The 24,252-nt window shown below is 47.3% G+C and overlaps 1 protein-coding gene across 7 annotated transcripts in view; it reads right to left on the bottom strand.

Moving 5' to 3' along the window:
- Window positions 1-24,252, bottom strand: part of PTP4A3 (protein tyrosine phosphatase 4A3) — a 172,197-nt gene that overhangs the window by 85,417 nt on the left and 62,528 nt on the right. The gene's annotated exons all lie outside the window — the stretch shown is intronic.

The following is a 24,252-nucleotide window of genomic DNA, read 5'->3' as shown; positions in this document are numbered from 1 at the left end:
GGGCTTCAGCCTATGCCAGGCGTGAGTTTTGCTCTGGAGGCTTTGCATGCCACAACTGTGAATGGGCCTGTGGGTTTCTGTAATGCCCTTGATAATGGAGGCAACAATGGCTTTTTATAGCTCTTCTGACACCATTGTCTCTTACTCATCCCAGGCACCAAGCACCTTTTGGAACCACCCAAAGGCTCCTCGGGATGTTGCTTTACACAGAATCCCAGCTCACTAGCAGACTGTTTCCTCTGTAGAGGCGGGAGGGTATTTACAAGAGAAGGGAGAGAGGAACGGCAGAGTGTGGGTTAAGTGGTTTCAGCATCAGATTAGGAATCTGAAGCGCCTGAGGTATAGCTCCATTTTCTGCCTCAGTTTCCCTATCTATAAAATGGGGATAACACTGTGTAAGACCTCATTAGCTGAGGTCTGTACAACACTATGAATGTGCAAAAAGAAAAGGAGTACTTGTGGCACCTTAGAGACTAACCAATTTATTTGAGCATAAGCTGTAGCTCACGAAAGCTTATGTTCAAATAAATTGGTTAGTCTCTAAGGTGCCACAAGTACTCCTTTTCTTTTTGCGAATATAGACTAACATGGCTGTTACTCTGAAACTATGAATGTGGAAAGCATCCTGTAAGTGCTAATGGTCACTGTGCTACTTGGTCAAATAGGCTACTTTTCATGGGGGAAAATTCAAATGGTTCACCAGCCACAATTAACCCACCTTTTCCAGCACTGCCGGTTTACTCTCTGGCTATGCTCTTTGGACTCTGGGCTACGTCTACACTTAAACCGCTACAATGGTTCACTCACTACAGTGACAGGAGGGGCTCTCCCCCCTGAGAAGTGGTAGCTAAGTTGACAGAAGAATGGTTCCATCGACCTAGGGCTGTCTAAACCAGGGGCTAGGTCGGCTTAACTATGTCACTCAGGGGAGTGGATTTTTCACACCCCTCAGGGACATAGCTGGGTCAACCTAACATTTTAGTGCAGGCCTGGCGTGAGGGCAATAATTATGCTCATTGCTCACCAACCTTCAGAAACATACACAGGTATGATCTTTACCCATCACTGAAAGTCAACCCCCCCTGAGCGGGAACATAGCAGCTGTTTAAATTGTTCACAGGAGCTCTTCACTCTTTAATGCAAGATATGAAGAATCCTATATGTAGGTAATCTAAGATACTCCTCTGGGGTACAAACAGTATATTGGTGTATTCAGCAGGGGGAGAAAAGCACCATGCTTAAAGAACTTTATGGTTAGTGCTGGCCAGCAAGTCAAAAAACTTTGACCAACCCCTGTCCCCCAGGAAATCTCTCTCCAGTTTCCCTATCCATGCTAACTCTGCTGCTTAAAACAAAGCGGGGTCTACCACACTAGTAAATAACAGCCAATGTGCACCACATAGTACAAGGCTATCAGCTACAGCTGAGCAGCGATACCTCACAGAATAACTCAGAAGACTCTGCAAGCATGGCTCTTCCCCTGGTGGAAAAATGCCAGAAGCTCTTTAAATGAACATGGCCAGCCAAGAGCAAAATTACTGCATCTCATCCAGAAGCTGCAATGATGGTGTCAAAGAGAAAGCACCTTCTGCTCCCAAGCCAGGCATGGGCCGTATCTTGCATGGAGGGAGGTCCCTGGGAGTCTGGAGGGCAGAAAGACATCGAGCCAGCAAGCACGCTTTTCCACAAGCCCTGCTGCCCCCTGAATGATTAAGCCCCGAATGGCAGCACTGAGAGTCACAGCCACTCTGCACGGGGCTGCGTCCAGACCAGTTTGCTAATCAACAATGTCCCCCAGAACCCTTCCGACTCTGTACGTCCACCTTAGAGTTTACAGCTTGCCCACAATGAAAACACTCCAACTTGCTCACCCTGCCGGGCTTCCCAGCGAGTCCCGCCCTTCCGTCCCAATCGTTTACACTGTAAGTTCTTTGGGTCAGGGATTGCATCTCTCTGCGTTCTTAGGTGGCCCCTACCACCATGGTACTGGACATCTTCACTTTGTGCCCTGCAGACTTTACGCTTGGGGGCTACACGTTTACAACAACAATTCCACTGCAGAACAGAAAAGAACATTGTGATTGCTTTATCATGGTGTCAGCAAATTCCCTTCTGGGGATACAAGAGGAATACAGCTGCAAAGATTCCATATCTCTTGTAACGCTTAATGCTTTATCCCTGCCGCCACCCCTCCCCCGCACCACACACACACCCCTTGACTCAGATTAAACATAAATAATTACACCACCAATATCTACAGACTGGAATTCAGGGTATTATTTCAACCCTTTGATGCCAGCCTCTCTATACACAACTTGATTAGCTTGATACAGGCTTGGCTCTAATCCAAGCAAACTTTTCTGGCCTATCTTGTTCAGCTCTCCTGCTATCAGCTGGTGCCAACGGCTTCTCTCTCAGCTCTCTCTTGTTCCAAGGCATTTCAGATCGCCCCACACAGCCATTTTCACAGCCTCTATTATCTCCTGTATGACTCAGTCCTGAGGAGCAACAGTACCCTTTCCACAGCTGCTGCAGCCACACATTCTGTCCAGCGGCGGAAGGCTCATCACTGTCAAACATAAATCCAGTCTTCAGCCTCGGACTCTGCTCTGGACACTGCCAGACAGAGCTAGAGCCATAACGCACCAGCGAGCATTATTTACAGTGGTGACAGCCGCAGCAGACGGTGCCAGGGAAGTAACTTTTTTCAATGCATTGCGTACTCTGGATTGGCATAATTTTGAAACCAGCCTTACTACAGGATCTGTTCAGTCTTGATAGGATCCAAAATGCAAATTAGAATTTTATTACCAAACTGAGTTGACTCAGGAGAACACCCTTCTGCCAGCAGTACTTTGCATGTACTTGTAATCTAGTCTCCACAAATGCACAGCATGCAAACCAGGCCAGAAGGTGGTCTGCTAAGGAAGTCAAGGCTCCACTGTGCTAGGTGACGTACGAACACGTGGTAAGAGACCGGTCCTGCCCTAGGAAGACTTATGATCTAAGGGGATGTCTACACTGGAGCGGTCGTTTCCAGCTCAGGTAGATGCACGTGTGCAAGCTCTGAATGACCTAGTGCACTAAAAACAGCAGCACGGCCACAGCGACACAGGTGGCATGACGGCGACCTGCCCCAAATACATATCGAAGGTCTCTGACGTGCCTGGATTCGGGACGGCTAACCTGTCCCATTGCCCATGCCACCATGGCTACACTGCTATTTTTAGTGCACTTGCTTAATCAAAGCTAGCACATGTACATCTGCCTGAGCTTGAAACTGAGCTTTGACACACCCTAGCCGGACATGGAAAGACAGGAGATGGGAGGAGAAATAGACACATGGAGGTGACGTGACTTGCCCAAGGTCACAGCACATCAGTGGCAGGACCGGGAATAGAACCTGCATCTCTTGACTTCCAGTCCCGTGCACTCTATCCGCTAGAGCATATTAACCTGCTGATTATACACCCATAAAGACTGCAACGTAAAGCACAGCTTCCCCTCCTCAACCAGCCATGTGGGGTGTGGTGAGACCCAATCTGGAACACTAAGCTCTGGGCATCTCGCCACCATAAAGAAAGGATACGGACAAGGACAGGCAATTGGCAAGGACAACAACAACAACAAAAATCAAGAGGCTGAGGACTTGGTTTAAGAGGAAGAGTTTAAAGAGTTGACTGTTTATAGCTTGGTTAAAGGGGGTCCTGCCAGCTGCCTACATCTGCATGTACGATGCATACTTAGGAGAAAACTAACATTTAAGGTGAACATCACGGGCAGACGTCCTGTAACACTGTGGAATAGTTTCCCAGAATTGTATGGGACATGCAAAACTGGACTGGACAACAATACACTGAGTACCTGTGTATATTCTCACGCACAATATTGCGCCACGTACCTGAGTGTTAGTACAGTTAAAACCTTAGTGTTTTACACACGTTTAGCTACATATAAATGTCTATCAACTTACTTATAGTTTGGACAGGACAATACACTGGGGAACACACTACTGCAGTGGTTCTCAGACTAAGACCTAGCGAGCTGCACATAAAATGCAGAAGTATTGGGTTGTACCACCTGCGTAATCATAATCAGTGCAGCAGTAAAGGATTCTGAAACCGACACAACACATTAAAGCCATTTGCGAATTGTCTGATCACAGTCTACAAACTACAGTTCAACGACCAACTGTGCTACAGAGTCTGGTGCTGGCTGCTGAGGAATGGTCTAGAGTGTCTCAACAAATCTTTTCTTTTACTATATATAGAGGGATCCCATTTATCCAGTCTCCTGAGCTCCGAACGCATGGGTCTGAGAGACTCAGCCTTTGGGCAGGTCTACACTACTGCTTAAGTTGATGTAACTTATGTCACTCAGTGGTGTGAAAAAGCCACTTCCCTGAGTGATGCAAGTTACAGCGACCAAAGCGCTGTCCACACTGGGGCTATGTCAATCGGAGACACTCTCATGCTTCAGAGCTTCAGCCTCTCGTGGAGGTGGAGTAATTATGCTGACGGGAGAGCGCTCTCCAGTCAGCATAGAGTGTCTTCACCAGACACGCTACAGCGGAACAGCTGAGCCGACGTAGCGCTTCTAGTGTAGACTTGCCCTAAGGCTCTCTTCAGCAGCCTATCCAACCCAACTAGACGTGGCGCCGGAATAATGCAGAAGAACTCAAAAATCAAGCCTGCCTCACCTGAAGGATGGGTCACATGGATGAGAGTCTGTGAAAGGACAGTAATGGGGAGGGCAGGACAGACAAATAAGAAAAGACTTATCGCTCGCAAAACACAGCAGAAATCCCAGTCAACCTCTTAACTGTACACAGGGATTTCCATGTTGACAGAAGGGAATGCTGGAACTCAGCAACCCAGAACAGGGTCTTGAGCTGGAAAGAAATGAAATGCCTGCCTTATTCCATATCTATCGCTTAAGAAATGGAAACAGTTTGTCTATTGAGAGAGTAAGAGAGAGCATGTGGAGGGGAGGGAGGGAAAAGGTTTGGAGACAGAGTATTATTCACAAGGCCAGTCTCCGCTTCCGCCAGCCAATCAGTGTATCCCAGCTATCGGCACAACAGAACGGGAACAGCTTTGGCTCCCTCCCACACCGCTGGCAACATGCAGGTTTTCTGGTTTCTATCTGGGCTGTGAACCAGAAGCAGAAAGTAGGTTACCGTCTCAGCAGCTGCCACCGCTGCTGCAAACGAGTGTTTTAAACACAATCAGTGCATCACCACACTGGGACTCAGCAGTCCCAATGCAGAAACCCAGCGGCTGAGACTGGCTTTCAACATTGCTTTGAACATCACTGGGAAATTGTTCAATGCTCCTAAAGAGGATTTTTTTTTTTAAAACAGCTTTTTTCTCTCCCATGAGCTGACAGGATAATCTCTAAGAACATAAGAATGGCCATACTAGGTCAGACCAATGGTCCATTTAGCCCAGTATCCTGCCTTCTGACAGCGGCCAATGCCAGGTGCTTCAGAGGGAATGAACAGAACAGGGCAATTATCAAATGACCCATCCCCTGTCATCCAGTCCCAGCTTCTGGCAGTCAGAAGTTTAGGGACACACAGATCATAGGGTTGTGTCCCTGACCATCTTGGCTAAGAGCCACTGATACATCTATCCTCCATGAAATTATTCAATTCTTTTTTGAACCCAGTTAGACTTTTGGCCTTCACAACATCCCCTGGCAACGAATTCCATAGGTTGACTGTACATTTTCTGAAGAAGTACTTCCTTTAATTTCTTTTAAACCTTGTGCCTCAATTTCATTGGGTGACCCCTGGTTCGTGTTACGTGAAGGGATAAATAATACTTCCTGATTCAGTTTCTCCACACCCGTCATGATTTTATAGCCTTCTATCATCATCTCTTTTCCAAGCTGTACAATCCCAGTCCTTTTTCACTCTCTCCCCATATAGAATCTGTTCCATACCCCGAATCGTTTTTGTTGACCTTCTCTGTTATTTTTTCAGTTCTAATACATCTTTTTTGAAATGGGGTGACCAGAACTGCACATAGCGTTCAAGGTGTGGGTGTACCATGGATTTATACAGTGGCATTATGATATTGTCTAGCTTTTATTATCTATGCATTTCCTAATGGTTCCTAACATTCCGTTAGCTTTTTTTTTCGACTGCTGCTGAAGACTTAGCGGATGGTTTCAGAGAACTATCCATGAGGACTCCAAGATCGCTTTTTGAGTTGTAACAGCTACAGTAGAATCTTAGAGCGAAGAACATCTCAGGTAGGGAGGTTGTTCGTAAATCAGACGTCAAGAATTATAACATTCAAAAACCAGTCAGAGAACACTTCAATCTCTTTGGTCACTCGATTACAGACCTAAAAGTTGCAATTTTTCAACAAAAAAAACTTCAAAAACAGACTCCAAAGAGAGACCGCTGAATTGGAATTAATTTGCAAACTGGATACAATTAATTTAGGCTTGAATAAAGACTGGGAGTGGATGGGTCATTTCCCCATGTTTATTCCCCTCCCCCTTGACCCCCACTGTTCATCAGACGTTCTTGTCAACTGCTGGAAATGGCCCACCTTGATTATCATTACAAAAGGTTTTTCCACCCCTGCTCTCCTGCTGGTAATAGCTCACCTTAAGCGATCACTCTGGTTACAGTAAAAAGAAAAGGAGTACTTGTGGCACCTTAGAGACTCTGTGTGTATATAATGTCTGCTGCAGTTTCCACGGTATGCATCTGATGAAGTGAGCTGTAGCTCACGAAAGCTCATGCTCAAATAAATTGGTTAGTCTCTAAGGTGCCACAAGTCCTCCTTTTCTTTTTGCGAATACAGACTAACACAGCTGTTACTCTGAAACCTCTGGTTACAGTGTGTATGGTAACACCCATTGTTTCATGTTCTCTATGTATATAAATCTCCCCACTGTATTTTCCACTGAATGCATCCGATGAAGTGAGCTGTAGCTCACGAAAGCTTATGCTCAAATAAATTTGTTAGTCTCTAAGGTGCCACAAGGACTCCTTTTCTTTTTGTGGATACAGACTAACTTGGCTGCTACTCTGAAATCTGAAATGTTTGTCACTCTGAACACGTTATGCTTGTTCTTTCAAAAGTTTACAACTGAACATTGACTTCATACAGCTTTGAAACTTTATTATGCAGAAGAAAAATGCGGCTTTTAACCATCTTAATTTAAATGAAACAAGCACAGAAATTTTCCCTTTATTTTCTTTAGTAGTTTGCGCTTAACATAATACTGTGCTGTATTTGCTTTCTTCCTTTTGTCTCTGCTGCTGCCCGATTGTGTACTTCTGGTTCCAAATGAAGCGTGTGGTTGACTGGTCTGTTCGTAACTCCGGTGTTTGTAACTCTGAGGTTCTACTGTAATTTAGACCCCATCATTTTGTACGTATATTTGGGATTATGTTTTCCAATGTGCATTACTTTGCATCTATCAACATTGAATTCACCTGCCATTTTGTTGCCCAGTCTTCTGGTTTTGTGAGCTCTCTTTGTAGCTCTTCACTGTCTGCTTCGGACTTAACTACCTTGCATAGTTTTGTATCGTCTGCACACTTTGCCACCTCATTGCTTACCCCTTTTTCCAGATCATTTTATGAATATGTCGCACAGCACCGGTGCCAAAACAGACCCTTGGGGTACCCCACTATGTATCTCTCTCCACTGTGAAAACTGACCTTTTGTTCCTGATCCGTAAGAGGACTTTCCCACTTAATCCATGACTGCCTACTTTGCTTAAGAGCCTTTGGTGAGGGACCTTGTCAAAGGCTTTCTGAAAGTCCAAGTACACTATAGCCACTGGATCCCGCTTGTCCACATGCTTATTGGAAACCCGCAAAGTACATTGGTGAGACATGATCTCGCTTTACAAAAGCAGAGTTGACTCTTCCCCCACATATGGTCTTCATTTGTGTGTCTGATAATTCTGTTCTTTACTGTAGTTGCAACCAACTGGTACTGAAGTTAGGCTTATGGCCTGTAACTCTGGGCACTTACAAGCTGGCTTTTTAAGCCCTTGTTCTCCCTGAGTTTACCCCTCTTCAAGGGATCCTAGGGGATTAGGGATCAAAACACAGCAAGCTAGAGCCTCGCTAGAAAGCTCTCAGTTTTGCCTAGCAGGCCACTAGGCTCAGCACTCAGCCCCCCAAGCAGATCACACTACCAACTTCAATCAAGCAGACACATGGCAAGCAAGCAAGCACACAACAAACTAACAGAGAAAAAGAGCAAACAAGTGCAGTGTCAACAGGGCCCCGTGCAGCAAAGAGTGAGTTGCGATTCCCTAGCACATGAACAGAAACAGAAGTTGACTTCCGAGAGGAGGCAAACGGAGGAGGAATCCAGCTCTCACCCCACCTGCTACGGCAGACAGAGGTCCATAGTCCTGTAGTTACCTTTGGGACGGGACTCACTTGCCATTATAAGCTCAATAGTCACATATATGACCTCCCACTTGGGAAAAGAAAATAAAGACTCCTTTCTGCCTAGAAATGTGTCTTCCTGGGGGAAATATTGAGGCTAATCAGACCAGAGACATAACAGCAGAGGGACATGAAGCAGCAGATGAGAGAGAGAAAAAAGCAACTCTCCCCTAGCTGCTTCTGTGGAAGATGGAACAGGTTGGACCTCATGTGGGCCTTTGTTTTGCAATAACTGTTGTAAGGTAGTCTGATGCTAGGAGAATGAAAACACTAAACAACAAGATTAGATAGATATTCACCTTGCATATTGATAAACACAAGGAATTCCAAACAAGAATATTGCTAACCCCTTCTGGAGATGGTTTAATCACTTCAGACAGGGAAGGAACTGGGAGACCAAGGAAGGGACTGCTGGCTGGAACAACTCAAAAACAATCTGATTACTGCCAAGAAAAGGACCTACTCATTCACTCTGCATTGGCAGCATCAGTGTTGGGGGAGAGCTTCCAACTTCAGACGTTGCAACGCTGCTTTAGAGGCAGGCATTAGGACAAATCTGGCCCAAGATGCAGGTTCTGCAATATGGTTATACATCACCTAACTATTAGAAATGCTGTCGTTATGCTATATTTAAAGATCTAGCTTTTCATAAAAAAGCTGTTTCCATTATAGATATTCCCTTGCAATGTTTGCAACCCTCTAGAGTATCTGCAATGTGGCAATGCCCGATAGTGACATGGACTAGCCCATGGTCATTGCTCGAGCTGAGAGAAATGCAAGAGTAAACCAGGTTTCAGAGGAACAGCCGTGTTAGTCTGTATTCGCAAAAAGAAAAGGAGGACTTGTGGCACCTTAGAGACTAACCAATTTATTTGAGCATGAGCTTTCGTGAGCTACAGCTCACTTCATCAGATGTTTACCGTGGAAACTGCAGCAGACTTTATATACACACAGAAATCATGAAACAATACCTCCTCCCACCCCACTGTCCTGCTGGTAATAGCTTATCTAAAGTGATCAACAGGTGGGCCATTTCCAGCACAAATCCAGGTTTTCTCACCCTCCACCCCCCCACACAAATTCACTCTCCTGCTGGTGCTAGCCCATCCAAAGTGACAACTCTTTACATAATCAAGTCGGGCTATTTCCTGCATAGATCAAGGTTTTCTCACATCCCCCCCACCCCCATACACACACAAACTCACTCTCCTGCTGGTAATAGCTCATCTAAACTGACCATTCTCCAGGTTTAAATCCAAGTTAAACCAGAACATCTGGGGGGGGGGGGGGGTAGGAAAAAACAAGAGGAAACAGGCTACCTTGCATAATGACTTAGCCACTCCCAGTCTCTATTTAAGCCTAAATTAATAGTATCCAATTTGCAAATGAATTCCAATTCAGCAGTTTCTCGCTGGAGTCTGGATTTGAAGTTTTTTTGTTTTAAGATAGCGACCTTCATGTCTGTGATTGCGTGACCAGAGAGATTGAAGTGTTCTCCGACTGGTTTATGAATGTTATAATTCTTGACATCTGATTTGTGTCCATTTATTCTTTTACGTAGAGACTGTCCAGTTTGACCAATGTACATGGCAGAGGGGCATTGCTGGCACATGATGGCATAGATCACATTGGTGGATGTGCAGGTGAACGAGCCTCTGATAGTGTGGCTGATGTTATTAGGCCCTGTGATGGTGTCCCCTGAATAGATATGTGGGCACAATTGGCAACGGGCTTTGTTGCAAGGATAAGTTCCTGGGTTAGTGGTTCTGTTGTGTGGTATGTGGTTGTTGGTGAGTATTTGCTTCAGGTTGCGGGGCTGTCTGTAGGCAAGGACTGGCCTGTCTCCCAAGACTTGTGAGAGTGTTGGGTCATCCTTTAGGATAGGTTGTAGATCCTTAATAATGCGTTGGAGGGGTTTCAGTTGGGGGCTGAAGGTGACGGCTAGTGGTGTTCTGTTATTTTCTTTGTTAGGCCTGTCCTGTAGTAGGTAACTTCTGGGAACTCTTCTGGCTCTATCAATCTGTTTCTTTACTTCTGCAGGTGGGTATTGTAGTTGTAAGAAAGCTTGACAGAGATCTTGTAGGTGTTTGTCTCTGTCTGAGGGGTTGGAGCAAATGCAGTTGTATCGCAGAGCTTGGCTGTAGACGATGGATCGTGTGGTGTGGTCAGGGTGAAAGCTGGAGGCATGCAGGTAGGAATAGCGGTCAGGAGGTTTACGGTATAGGGTGGTGTTTATGTGGCCATTGTTTATTAGCACTGTAGTGTCCAGGAAGTGGATCTCTTGTGTGGACTGGACCAGGCTGAGGTTGGTGGTGGGATGGAAATTGTTGAAATCATGGTGGAATTCCTCAAGGGCTTCTTTTCCATGGGTCCAGATGATGAAGATGTCATCAATATAGCGCAAGTAGAGTAGGGGCTTTAGGGGACGAGAGCTGAGGAAGCGTTGTTCTAAATCAGCCATAAAAATGTTGGCATACTGTGGGGCCATGCGGGTACCCATAGCAGTGCCGCTGATCTGAAGGTATACATTGTCCCCAAATGTGAAATAGTTATGGGTAAGGACAAAGTCACAAAGTTCAGCCACCAGGTTAGCCGTGACATTATCGGGGATAGTGTTCTTGACGGCTTGTAGTCCATCTTTGTGTGGAATGTTGGTGTAGAGGGCTTCTACATCCATAGTAGCCAGGATGGTGTTATCAGGAAGATCACCGATGGATTGAAGTTTCCTCAGGAAGTCAGTGGTGTCTCGAAGGTAGCTGGGAGTGCTGGTAGCGTAGGGCCTGAGGTGGGAGTCTACATAGCCAGACAATCCTGCTGTCAGGGTGCCAATGCCTGAGATGATGGGGCGCCCAGGATTTCCAGGTTTATGGATCTTGGGTAGTAGATAGAATATCCCAGGTCGGGGTTCCAGGGGTGTGTCTGTGCGGATTTGATCTTGTGCTTTTTCAGGAAGTTTCTTGAGCAAATGCTGTAGTTGCTTTTGGTAACTCTCAGTGGGATCATAGGGTAATGGCTTGTAGAAACTCGTGTTGGAGAGCTGCCGAGCAGCCTCTTGTTCATATTCCGACCTATTCATGATGACAACAGCACCTCCTTTGTCAGCCTTTTTGATTATGATGTCAGAGTTGTTTCTGAGGCTGTGGATGGCATTGCGTTCCGCATGGCTGAGGTTATGGGGCAAGTGATGCTGCTTTTCCACAATTTCAGCCCGTGCACGTCGGCGGAAGCACTCTATGTAGAAGTCCAGTCTGCTGTTTCGACCTTCAGGAGGAGTCCATCTAGAATCCCTCTTTCTGTAGTGTTGGCAGGGAGACCTCTGTGGATTAGTTTGTGTGTGTATGGGGGTGGGGGGGATGTGAGAAAACCTTGATCTATGCAGGAAATAGCCCGACTTGATTATGTAAAGAGTTGTCACTTTGGATGGGCTAGCACCAGCAGGAGAGTGAATTTGTGTGGGGGGGTGGAGGGTGAGAAAACCTGGATTTGTGCTGGAAATGGCCCACCTGTTGATCACTTTAGATAAGCTATTACCAGCAGGACAGTGGGGTGGGAGGAGGTATTGTTTCATGATTTCTGTGTGTATATAAAGTCTGCTGCAGTTTCCACGGTAAACATCTGATGAAGTGAGCTGTAGCTCACGAAAGCTCATGCTCAAATAAATTGGTTAGTCTCTAAGAGTAAACCAGATACATAATGAGACATCAGGCTGATGACTTTCACTTTAATAGACTATCGCATTTCTGGTAACTGATTTAAAAAAAAACAAACTTGACAGTGTCCCTCAATTATAATATGAAATAGAAACATTCATATGGTTGATGAATACATTTAAGATTCATTGCTGTCATGGCAACCAACTATTACTAAAAACCTGAAATTGAAGCTGAAATGATTCAGTGAAAAACAGAGTTAAAGCAGGAGTTCTGTCCTGCAAGCTACAGGACACTATAATTCAGAAATAATGGAAATTAGAAAACTTCTGAGAGACAAGACCTTCAGAGATAATTAACCTTAACTCTGCCCTCCAATATGCTTGACTAATCTCAATTTATATTCTCAGAACATCCTCATACTCCAATACAGCCCCTCTTCTACCTTTCCAATATAAGTAATATAGCGAAACTACAGGTACACAAGGCATGTGTGTGGCCTATTATCCATTACCCTCTATCTCCAATAGTAGCTAGTTCTCGATGCCTCAGAGGAAGGTATAAGAAACCCCATAATTGTCCATTGGGGACCATTAACCCACACTGCTGCATGTGGGCACCTACATAAATATACAGGGTCACCAGCAGCCATTTTCACATGGTATGCCCTCCCCTCCCCACCAACCTGAACCCCCTGGTTAATGAGTCCCTATCCCCCCCACCACCCCTGCAGGAGTCTCAACCCAGGGAGTTGGCCTCCCTTCCCCTCAAAGGAGCCCCCACCTCCCCACCGCAGACCCCAGGTTGGAGTCCTTAGGCACTACTGCAATACAAGTTAAATGCGTACATTAAACTTAGCATACGACGTGTCACACTACAGAATGGCACCGGGACTCAGAGAGCCCTGCTGCCCCCAAGTTATAGGAAGGGGCTTCTCTTGCTCTGTGAAAGGAAAAAAATTCCTGGCCATTGCTCTGCGCACAGGGACTGTGTTTGAGTTGGTAAACTTCTGGATCACCCCCCGGGTGAAAGCACATGTGCTGCTATTTGTGAAGGCATCAGCTCTTTGCGAAGGCATCAGCTCTTTGCAGCAATCCCAGGCATTTGGGGGGATACATTTTCCTGGAGTTCTTGTCAATGACAGGCAGCAGACTAGTGAGAACCTTGCTCCAGACTGGTGGGAGAGCAGAACTGGGCAACCATTCTGCAATTTTATGGGCTATTTTCCTCCTCCACCTTCTTTCAGCATGAAAAAAAAATATTAAAGGACACAAGGCCTAGAACCTGGGAGAAATCAAGACCCTAACCAAAAGGAGGATTCCCCTCTACCTGCCAACTCTCCATTCGACGATGTGGCCAGCAGGCTTACTTCCACTGACTCCACACTACACAGGCAGATAGATTAATGCATGGGGCATGTCAAAGTTTTTCTGGAGAGTCCAGCTTTCCAGACAAGAAGAGTCAGTGATTCTCCTGCTTCTGCTCCTCATGGGAGGGCATTGAAAGGAAATGCCTCAAAGTAGCGGTACCATGATCATGATGCTCCAATTCCTCCTTCCACCCTGGCCCATTTGGGACTAGCTTTAAGTGTACCTCTCGGTCTCTCAGACAGCTGTCCAGTCTAGGCCCCACCTTTAGATGCCCATGCCACATACCACTCTGGGCTGACCTCAAGCTCAGGCCTGTTCAGTATGCAGCCCAATTAGCACACAGCTGCAGCCCAGCTCAGCTGAGTGCTAAAGGCCACGGGCTCCAGGCTGCCACCCGTCCCCGCGGCACGGTGGGGCTCCGGAGTCGGGGTCCCTGCCCCCTGCCCAGCTCTCCACTCCTGGCCCCATTCTATGGAGGGGTGTCTGGGCAGACAGCGCTGAGCATAGGGGTTTGTGTGTGTGTGTGGGGGGGATAGTTGGGGGTCACTGTAGTACTCAACCTGTGGCCCAGGTAACACTTTGTGGGCCGTATACACGCACAAGAGGCACTATAGGAAATGCTGGTAATTCAGTAGGGGGGGCTCTTCCCTCTGAACAAGTACTGAACCAATGCCCCACCATGATGCCAGGAGGTTCTGTGTGAGGTGCCGTCGTTTACTTGAGGCAAATACCAGCAACGGTCACTCGTGTCCATTAAAGGTGCCACAGGACTTTTCACAGGAGATGGGGTATTAACCCGGATGCCTTGGCTCAGACCGGGTAGTTGTACTCAGACCATCTACACTCACCATGGGCACAATGACAGGTTTCAGAGTAGCAACAATTCCTGCTCTTGCGGACGGCTTTTAGAACGACTGTCATACAGCTGAGCTGGTAGGACAGGCCAACCAGTGGGGGAAGGTCATTCACAGCAGCGCGATGGGGGGGAGCGGGGAGAGGCTGAAATGAAGCCTAGCACCAGAGTAGTTTCTCATCCCACCCCAGGCCAGGCCAGCTCTACTGATTTTATGGTACAGTTCCACTGCTCACCGAACAGGGTTCTCCCCTTTCTAGAGGCCCAGTTTTAGGATTCTACAGGTACACAAGGCATGTGTGTGGCCTATTATCCATTACCCTCTATCTCCAATAGTAGCTAGTTAGCCAGGGACTTCAATCGGATTTCTGCTGAGCTGAGCGAGACCAGCTCAGGTCCCTATGCTCATCATGCTGTGAGTACAACCATGTTCCGTACAGTTATCCTGATTTGCATGAACAGGTGTTTACTGTCGGAGAAGTGTGCCTGCAAAGCCATGCTCCGAACGTGCTCATGGGGTACTCGTTAGCAGGATGGCTCAGGTGTTTAAACCATCAGCTAGCAGGATTCTGCATCTTCCATATGCCAGCACGTGGCCAGGTAATCGGAGGTTTCTATTGCAAGTGCACACTTCTAAGAGGCACCTGCTGCAGAATATCCTCTGGGCGCTTGAACAGACATAACTGGAAGAGACTGCATTTTTAAAATCATGACTGGAAAAGAAATTTGGAATAATTTAATAAGAGATGACTGCGTAGTTACCCTGCTTTAAGCATCTCGTGCATTAAGCTAAGATTTCTTAGTGAGTTACATCAGGTTAATACTAAATGAAAGCACAAGTAAACGTGAAAGAGCAGTGAAAGGGTATAGAATGCCATTCGCCATTCCCTCACAGAGCAGAAGTTATCTGTGTATCACATCGGACAATCCTCTGCCTATGGACGGTTCTCTGATTACTGCAACCAGTGTAACAGGTGAGGAACACAACGGTCTCATATGACTATGAGAGTGTAGAGGAATGGACTGGGGAGAAACCAAAACAACATTTACATTTATGCAACATCTTTCATCCAGAGAGCCCAAAGAACTTTAGACAAACTGGACCCCTACCCCACAAAGGACATGCAGTCACTTCTGCGGTGGCATACACGGGCTCTCTAACAATGCATAGGAACACTACTGTACAGCTTAAGGCTGGAAGGGAAGAATACAACATCCAACAGAAACCGTACACCCTGTTAATCCCACAGCCACCACATACACATTACCAGCTTTACAGACAGCATGGATAGTTACCAGCATTCAATAGCAAATCAAAGTTAGTGATCTAATTTTCATGCTAAAATGGTTCAAAACCGAAAAACTGTAGGAGCCGGGGTTTCATAGATATTTTATTTAGGTCAGAAGGGACCATTATGATCATCTAGTCTGACCTCCTGCACAATGCAGGCCACAGAATTTCACCCACCACTCCTAAAAAAGACCTCACACCTATATCTGTGCTATTGAAGTCCTCAAATTGTAGTTTGAAGACCTCAAGGAGCAGAGAATCCTCCAGCAAGTGACCCGTGCCCCATGCTACAGAGGAAGGCGAAAAACCTCCAGGGCCTTCCAATCTGCCCTGGAGGAAAATTCCTTCCCGACCCCAAATATGGCGATCAGCTAAACCCTGAGCATATGGGCAAGATTCATCAGCCAGATACTACAGAAAATTCTTTCCCGGGTAACTTGGATCTTACCCCATCTAAAAACCCATCACAGGCCATTGGGCCTATTTACCATGAATATTTAATTACCAAAACCATGTTATCCCATCATACCATCTCCTCCATAAACTTATCGAGTTTAATCTTAAAGCAAGATAGATCTTTTGCCCCTACTACTTCCCTCGGAAGGCTATTCCAAAACTTCACTCCTCTGATGGTTAGAAACCTTCGTCTAATTTCTAATCTAAATTTCCTAGTGGCCAGTTTATATCCATTTGTTCTTGTGTCCACATTGGTACTGAGTTTAAATAATTCCTCTCCCTCTCTGGTATTTATCCCTCTGATATATTTATATTTAAAAGTTAAAAAAAAAAAAGAAAGAAAAGAAAAGAAACATGGGAGAAGAGAGCGAGATTTACCCCAATATTTACCCAAGAAAGCTGCAAAGTCATTTTTTTTTGCACAGACTTTCACCAGTTTTTACATTTTTGTAATAAACAGTGATTAAAATTTCCTGGGATTTTTTTAAACAAAATAAAGACCAAAAAGAAGGAGCCTTTCCAATGACAAACTATTTTTTTAAACCAGACAGAGGGTGTGCAATTACTGACACTCAAAAGGTGGTTTTGTAAGAAAACACAAATATGGAAATGCATTTCCCTTGGGTCACAAGCAGTTCTGAAATGGAGAACTCTTTAACAAGAGCTGCTGGCTCCCCAAAGAATACCTAGAAACGTTCCCAGTTTAGCACAGTTCTGCTTCGACTCTTCTTCCTTAAGGTTATTTGCATGAAAACAGCGTCTTTGGTGAAATGCAAATATTTTACACAAATGGCAGTGTTTTACATACTAAATTCCCCTGGAGCATGCAAGAGAGGGAGAGGTAGTATTCTTTGCATTTCAGACCCTGCAAGTCATACAATCAAGGTCCAAATGGCTAATTCCCCCAAAATGCAGCATTCTGAACACCACAGAGCCAGGAACTGCAAGATTTTAGGGTACTACACAGTTTCTCGTTTTTACTGCATCCCCTTTGGGTTACAGCATAAAAGCTTCATTCTGAAGTCTCGAAGTCACACAATACACTTAAACCACCACCTAGTCTGAGCCACAGTGGGATGGGTCCAAAGAATTCCTGGAGCCTGCATGGAATCCAGTGGAATTCCTGATAGCTGGGATACCACAGAATCAGGCATTTTGCTGCACCAGAGTAATCTGATTCCTGCTCGTGACTTTGCTCATCTCAAATGGATTGTGAGCTGCATGCCCCTCACTTCCTTACCGCTGGGGGGCTCATCGGACTTGGGGACACACATTTCATGTTAACTTGTCCGATGGCAACCTGGATCTTGCCTACGGCTCTCCCAGAAAACAGGAGTGTCCTTTTTTCTTGGTGCAACGCTGGAGTTAGTTAGTATGTTAAGCTGTGTTGGATGCAAGCCGTACGTGCCTCTTCCTTTGGGGACAAGCTACTCTGACCTGATGTCCACGGATGCCTCCTCAGAGCATCGAATAACCTACATATCTGACCAGAAGAAAATATGGCTTCCAAGCTGGAGGTTCATTTTCTTTTCCCTCACGTTGAATGAACTCATCTATTACATGGTCTGAGATGCCAAGCCACTCAGCAACACATCTCTGAGGGACACAACACATCCCATCCAAGCCACCGCTGCCAAAATCATCTCCAGCGTCCCCCGTCTTCTCAACCACATCTCTCCCTTCTCACTCACCTCACTGGCTCCCAACCGTACTGAAGAACAAGCTCAAGCTTCTTCTCTTTGTTTTCCAGGCCCAACACACCTCCACCCTGCTCTCTCCTTCCTCACTCTTTCTACCCCAATGACACCAGCCTTTTTACCCTGTACGTCTGTCCCTTACAGCACCTCTTTCTCTGCGGCCTCTTATGCTCTAAACGCCCTTCTGTTTGCCAATCTCCACCCTCTCTCACCCCCTCAAATCACTCCAGAAACGTAGTGGTGGATGTTTACAATTTACAGATGTGGCCCCAAATCAGCTTATTGGACCATTTCATTTGTGTCACCTGTCGCCTCACCTCCCAAACTACCTTTTCATAGATTCAAAGGACAGAAGCAATCACTGGGACCATCTAGTCCAGTGGTCACCAACTGGTAGATCGCGATCGACTGGTCAATCCAGGAGCCTCTGCCAGTCAATTGCCTTCTCCGGCTGCTAAAAGTCCAGTGGCACAGCGGGGCTAAGGCAGGCTCCTTGCTTGCCCTGGCCCCACGCTGCTCCCAGAAGCGGCTGGTATGTCTCTGCGGCCCGGGGAGGGGGAGAAAGCGGGTCTCAGTGTGCTGCCCGTGCCCGCAAGCACCGCCCCCGCAGCTTCCATTGGCCACAGTTCTTGGCCAATGGGAGCGGCGGAGTCGGCATGGTGGGGAGGGGGAGACTGGGACAGTAGCAGCACATGGAGCTCCCTGCCCCCCGCACCACTCCAGGGACCGCAGAAACATGCCAGCCACTTCCGGGAGCGGCACAGGGCCAGAGTGGGAAAGGAGCCTGGCTTAGTCCCGCTGCACCAGCAACTGGGAGCTGCCTGTGGTAAGCTCCTCCTGGCCAAAACCTGCACTTCGCACCCCTTCCTGCACCCCAACCCCCTGCCGCAGCCCAAAGCCCCCTCCTGCACCCAAAACTTCCTCCCAGACCCTGTACCCCCTTCTTCACCCCAACCCCCTGCCCCAGCCCTGAGGCCACACCCTGCACCCAATCTCCCTCCCACAGCTTGCACCCCTCACCCCCTTCCTGCACCCCAACCCCCTGCCCCAGCCAGGAGACCCTTCCTGCATCCAAACTCCCTCCCAGAGCCTGCACCCCTCACCCCCTCCTGCACCCCAAATCCCTGCCTCAGGCTCAGCCCAGAGCCCGCTCCCACACTCCGAACCCCTTGGCCCCAGCCCAGAGCCTGTACCCCCTCCCGCACCCCAACCCCCTGCCCCAGCCTGGTTAAAGTGAGTGAGGTTGGGCAAGAGCGAGTGACGGAGGGAGGGGGGAAATGGAGTAAGCAGGGCAGATCCTGGGTTGATCTTAAATTCAAAAAGTGATCTTGTGCGTAAAAAGACTGGAGACCACTGATCTAGTCTGACCTTCTGCAAAACATGGTGTGTCCTCATGTGCCTATCACATTCATAGTTCAGTGTTTATGCTCTTGAGGGCCTTGGTGGGCAGGGTGTATGGTTAAGCATGTACAACATTAGTAGGCCCTAGAAATTAGGTTTTATTTAAATAGCTCAATTTTAGATCACAGTTTGGCAGGCAGCCAAATCAGAGATCCAGGCTGTCCTTGAACCAGGCAGCTCACAATATTGTTACCGCGCCACCACCGAAGCATCTCCAAACAAAGTTTCTCAGAGTTCTCGCGAGCCCCCAACCCATCTTTAGAATGGTATTTCTGCCTACGGAGGGAATCCAGATGCAGGTTTATGAACCAAGCCCAGGATGGAAAGGAACGAACTGGGCAAGCATGCATCAGTTCCATTCCTCGCTATGCTCCAAAGATTCTCCCATGCATATTGCTTAGCAAGGCCCTTCGCTTTTGCTGAATGCAGACTTGGCGATGTTCCAAATCCAGATCAGGTTCACTGTTTGGAAAGAAAGTTCACAGCGGAGGGAAGAGAAAGCTGTCCCCTCTGAAGAGAAATATTCTTCCACCAACAATAAGCTTCTGCGAGGGATAACTGAAGCTTATGCACCTGTAGCAAGAGCACAGTTTACCTTGACCTGCATTAAATAATGCTAGCCCAGCCCCCTCCTACTTTGAGTAAATTAAGGATGCAATTGAAGCCTATAAATCATTATCTTTACATATATTTGGATAATGGACATCCCGACACAGAAAAGTTGTTAGGAATGAGCCCAAAGTGCTGTGTGAGGAGTCATATCAGTATGAAATGCAGCCACTTCGGAGGTGGGATCCAACAGAGTCCCAGAGTGAGGGGATTGAACATTTCTGGCCCAGGAGAGCTCACCACGGCAAACGTTTCCTCATGTATAAAGTCAGGGGGAAATCTAATCTCCTGGCTGAGCAAAAGATCCCTGTGTCCATTAGCTCACCTGTAAGTACATGCCTCATCCAGCAAACCCCACAGCATTTCCCTCATGAGCAGTCACACAGTGCTCACTGCACAGTATCAGAGGACACAGATTCATTATAGCAAGAGAACTTTGGGGGGGGGGAACCATGCCCCACACACACAGCAGCAGCCCTGCCCAGCCTGCTGGGGACTTCAGGTCCACTCCAATCACTTTCAGTACAAACCTGCCTCAGCCAATTAAGCGGTATCATGCAGCGATCTTCAAGCTCCCGTCTGCCCGTCGAGCAGATTTGCTCGGGAGAGAAGATAGCTTTTCCAAGCTTTAATGCTTACAGAGTGTCAAGTTATTTATAACCAATGCTGTGCTGTAACTTCTCCTTGGATCGATACCCGGCTTTGTACGTCAAACAATGACGGGCAGCCAGACTGGTTTGTCTGAAACAACGCACATCTTTCAATAGCAGAGAAACTGCCAGGTCTCCTCTCTGCTACCCATTTGCTATACCTGTGGGCAACGTGCTCTGGGAGTGACATCATCGGATGCTACCCAGCCATGTTATGTTATGGCACTGCCATAGGTGTGTATGGTGACTTACAGGTTTAAGGCAGTACCCCCGTCACGAGGAACTTAGAGGCAAAGTGACTTCTGCTCCCATTTAAGCCCGAGTGGTCCAGCAGATAGAGCACCGGACTGGGACTCAGGAGAGCTGGGTTCTATCCAAGCATCCACTTCACCTGCAGGTCCCTCAGTTTCCACATCTGTGAAAAGGGTTAATATTGCCAATCCCCTTTGTAAAGAGCCTTGAGCTCAATGGGGTGAGAGGTGCTCCAAAAGAATGAGGCATTATTGCTATTGACGACTTATGGAGCAGAATTAGCCCACAGTTTAGACACAATTCAGATCATGATATTTGCCCTTCTCTTCACAAGGGCCAGGAAAATATATAGTGGGGAATCATCCTGCGCTGGCTCCAGGGCAATGGACTAGCTGTGACACAACAGACCTTCTTTCAGTTCTAACTCCTATGGCACAGTCACCTAGAGGAAGCTCACCATGGCTTTTCATCACGTATGGAACACGTAATTTGATGTAGATGATTTCAGGAACAACCTCTGTTGCTGTCATCTTTTCCCAGCGACAGGGCAATCCTAGCTGCCACTGCCAGAAAGCCAGTTTTCTGTGCACAGACCATCGGACAGGACTTGTCCCACTTACCACAAACTAATTCTTTCAGAGCAGGACTTTAAAGGCTGCCTGACGTGAACACAAAACCCAATTCTCTTGCAGTCAAGGTAAGCAGCAACAGCATGCAGCTAGTTATCAGGGTGGCCCTGCTTGGCAAGTGTTTGAGGACAGCTATAGTTCCTTAAATTAATCTGATCAACCACCACCCACAACATCTCAGCTCCTTTGGGGCAGGGGAGAAAGTTTCAGGGCTAATAAACTCCCCAAACGACCACCGTAAAGCAGCCATTGATGAAAGGCATTACTGACAATCACGTCATCTCACAGACTAAGCAGGGTCTGGCTGGGTCAGGATTTGGATATTCCTTGCAGGTGCTGTCTTCAGATACTGAGATTAGCAAGGGGCGGATAAAATTCCACGCACCAGGACAGCATTAAGCAGCAATGGGCTGCTAGAGGTGCTCACCAAATCACAGCCATGCCAGCACTGATGTCCTGGACAAACAGCAGCCCAGTGACGTGCTGCCTGCCTTTACTCACCTGACACTGACAGTGGCATTGTGTTTCTTCACTTTGCTTCCCAGAACGTTGTGCAGCATTGCTGTGCCTGGCTACTCCACTCCCGCAGTCTCTGCACTGTAGCGACTGGCCAAGCAGGCTGTTTTTATACCTGCACTGCTATGACCCAAGAAGACCCACAGGTCATGGAGAGCTAAGGGAAGCACTTAAGGAAGCCAACTTTATGCAATGCTATAGAAGTGAAAGTCGATGCATAATGAAACAGCCCTTGGAACAAGGCACAAAGCAACGCCTGGTCCCATCTTCTGATTTGCGTTTGTGTGTTCAGCCTCTTTCTCCTAGTTCTGTGAAAAGCAAACGTGTCACGAAGTACTATTTCCACCGCTCGTCTCTTGAAGGGTCCAACTTTCCAGTGGCGCTGTGCCCTGTAATTGAGGGGGGACGGCAAAGAGAAACAGAAACCAAACTGATCTGGTGAAGAGGAGACGGGAATCTTGTCCTGCACTACTATTGTATTAGATTGGTCACTGCCAAAAGGCAGAGTCAGGAGGAATGTAATTCTCAAAGTCAATTGCAATAAGCAGCACCTATCAACGTGCCAGTGATGAGGAGCTCAGCCTCAGGCTGGCCCTGTGATGCAGCTGGGCAAGCTCAGAAGCAAGCGGACTGAGACAGAAGCTGAGCAGGTGACCCAGGGAGACACAGTGAGTGGAGCCAGGAACAGAATCCATCCTCTAGCTGCTCGACCACAATCCCCTGCCAAGCCAGTCTGAACTCTGATCAGCATGACACACACGCTTCCAAGAGTCAATACACACAATCTCATCCAGATAAGTCTGCCCACCTGAATGCTCTACGCTAGCTGCCCCAAAAAACAAGTTCAGTACACACAGGGAAGAGCATGCCTGGAAGCTAGAAACGAATGAACATTTCCTGTGCCCTCTCCACCACATTCTCCTGAAGCGAGAATTATAAATTAGCCTCCTGGAATAAGGCACTCAGCATTGTCCACTAGCTTTCAAGGCTCCTCTCACTGGAAGGCAGCCGAGAAACAAGTCGCTTAAAAAAAAAAAAAAAAGAAGTGGGAAAAAAAATCCCATCTAAGAATCCTTATGGAGCAAAGATAAGTTCTATAAGGCAGTGGTTCTCAGCCAGGGGTCCATCAAGCATGGCTGGTGTTAGACTTGTTAGGGCACAGGGCAGAAAGCCAAAACCCCACTCTACAGGACTGCAGCCTGGGGCCCCAAGCCTCACCAACCGGGACTAAAGCAGAAACCTGAGCAACTTAGCTTCGTGATGCCCTTTGGGGCATAGGGTCCTGGGCAGTTGCCCTGCTTGCTACCCCCTAATGCCACCCCTGGCTTTTTTATACAGAAAAACAGTTGTGGCACAGCTGGGTCATGGAGTTTCTATAGCATGTTGGGGGCCTCAAAGAAAAGGGTTGAGAACCCCTGCTATAAGGGAATGCAATAGACGATGCACCAAATACGAGCTAGGTATTACTACCACCACCTGGTACTCCTGGCGGAATTCTGTGCACTGCATGTGCATAATTAATGAGCCGCGCATACTTTTAATTATTTGCGCAGAAAAAAGCTTCTGCTGGAAAGTTTCTGCAGTTCCTCCTTTTGCCCACCAGAAAGCTAGTGGATATTGGCACCAGAACAGAGCAGCCTCCTCCGCCAGCCCCAGGGAGAGACAGAGAGTGGGGCTGCTGGGGGAGGGTCGCAGACAGGGGCTCATAAAGGCTAGTGGGGGAGGACGGACTGGGGCAGGGGCGAATAGGAGTGGAGGCGCAGGGCCACAAGGGGGAGGGAGATGCAGGGCCACATGGGGATGGGGGGGAGTGGGTGTCTGAGTGGGGGTGGAGGGACACGTGGTGCAAGGACACACAACGGTGCAGGGACACATGGGAACAGGGGCAGTGTGCCTGACAATGGGAGAGGCTAGGGGTCAGCCACGGTCTGATGGGGGACACTCTCTAACAATCCCTCCCCATCCCCCATAAAAACCTGTTCCATACTTTTCCCACCCATAGCCAACCCCCCTCCAAGTTCACGCCTAAGCTCCTTCCCAGCAACCCCTCAGCTCCTCCATTACCCCTGACTTCCTCAAGCCTTTGCACGGTTTCTGAGGGGTGTGGGAAATACGGTTCTGTATTGTAGTTTAAATGAATTATTACTCATAGTTCTGTATTAATATGCCTAGTAAGGAATCTATTTCTCAAAAAACATTTCCTGAATCTTTTTTATTGTTATTTTGACAAATAAAATATGCAGAATTTTACAGAATTTGAAAATATTGTGTGCCAAAAATTAAAAATTCTGCACAGAATTCCCACAGAAGTAACCTGGGAGCACCTAGAGATAATTTCTTGGCTAATTTCTGGCACCCAAGCTTTAAATAGCGGAAAGGCCTCTTCACTGCTACAGCTCTACCAACCCCATCGCTAGTCAGGCCCCTGCCCCCCAAATCATTTGTTT

The sequence above is a fragment of the Lepidochelys kempii genome, chromosome 2 (assembly GCF_965140285.1).
Source record: "Lepidochelys kempii isolate rLepKem1 chromosome 2, rLepKem1.hap1, whole genome shotgun sequence".
Lineage (NCBI taxonomy): Eukaryota > Metazoa > Chordata > Testudines > Cheloniidae > Lepidochelys > Lepidochelys kempii.
Note: the sequence above shows the minus strand (reverse complement) of the source record. Positions and strands in the feature narration are given on the sequence as shown.